General features: G+C 44.7%; 1 protein-coding gene across 1 annotated transcript in view; it reads left to right on the forward strand.

The window, feature by feature from the left end:
- The first annotated feature begins 634 nt into the window (after nt 1-634).
- The window catches only part of LOC133660470 (aromatic-L-amino-acid decarboxylase-like), a 97645-nt gene continuing 96973 nt past the window's right edge, over nt 635-1306 (forward strand). Inside the window, exon 1 of the mRNA XM_062063993.1 lies at nt 635-733. The gene's annotated coding sequence lies outside the window, so the exon portion shown is untranslated. The remainder of the gene's footprint in view (nt 734-1306) is intronic.

Below are 1306 nucleotides of genomic sequence, written 5' to 3' on the forward strand. Positions count from 1 at the left end.
GCTTGCAGTCATGCAGTGACCAAATATGTCCTATTAGCACTCCACACAAGTCAATAACATCAAAACTCACCTTTGTGCACTCATGCACGACGTTAAAAGTGTGGTGGACAAAATGAGACGGAAAAAGAAGAGGCATAAAACACGTCCTAGAAAGTCGGAGAAAGTTATACATGGAAACAAACTAAGGTGAGTTCAAGGACCGCCAAAATTAGTAGGACAAAACGGCGCTCGCCAAATACTCGAATCAGTGAAGCATGTTTAATATAAACAGTGTGTTTTATAACAATTAGGGAGGTTTGTGTCATGTTTGTCCTCCTACAGAAACCATACTAAAACAAAAAAATCGTTTTTTTTTCCCCTCATCTTTTTCCATTCTTCATACATTTTTGAAAAATCTCCAGAGAGCCACTAGGGCGGCGCTAAAGCGGCTCTAGAGCCGCGGGTTGCCGACCCCCGGTATAGGACTTTACCGCTACAATTTAGTCAAAAACTGCCTCATCGGAACGCGAGTTGTTTATTGGGAAGCAACAAGCTTCGAGGCTCGTTTTGGAAGAGGAACGCACGGGCCGCTGTCAGCTGTTTGTTTGGCAACCGGCGGCGGAGGAAACGGATCGGCGAAGCGGTGGAGACCTTCTGCAATCAAGCTCTGCATCGACAGCTGCGAGTCCCACTGGAGAGCTACAGGGTCGCTACAGGGAGCCAAGCAGCGTTGATCCCGTCCTACACCTGTGTGGTATGTTTTAGCGGCGCGCCGACATAAACAAAAACAAAACGGCCATTGTTAAAATGTGTGCCCACAAATATTGAACAATCCAATGCATTGGTGACTATTTGACTTGACTTGCGCGCAGGTTAAAAAACTTTGACTTTTCCAAATGGAGGAGACGGGAGCACAAATGTGCGCTGACGAACATAAACAGCCACAGGAGGACAATGTGGCTGAACGTGACAATGTTAGGCAAGGGGTTGAAGGGAAAAAAACGTGTGGTAAAAATGACACCCAAGGCTCTAGGTCACAAAATTGAAAGTTTGCAGGGGGAAAGAAAGTCAAGGTTGCAAAGACTCTCAACGCTGAAAGAGGGCGTCACTGCCGTGTTAAATGACGGAACACGTTCACATGAGCTAAAGGAGGAATTTAGCAGGTTTATGGGTTTTTATCATGAAACCATAAAAGTGCACACAACTTTGCTGTCTCTGTTGCCAGATGATGAGTGTACTAAACATGAGATATGGTACAAAGCAAAAATGTTGAATTTTGATGGTTTTGTTGACAGGTTGATGTATTCTCAAAATGATGATGATGAGG

Source organism: Entelurus aequoreus, linkage group LG11, assembly GCF_033978785.1.
Source record: "Entelurus aequoreus isolate RoL-2023_Sb linkage group LG11, RoL_Eaeq_v1.1, whole genome shotgun sequence".
Lineage (NCBI taxonomy): Eukaryota > Metazoa > Chordata > Actinopteri > Syngnathiformes > Syngnathidae > Entelurus > Entelurus aequoreus.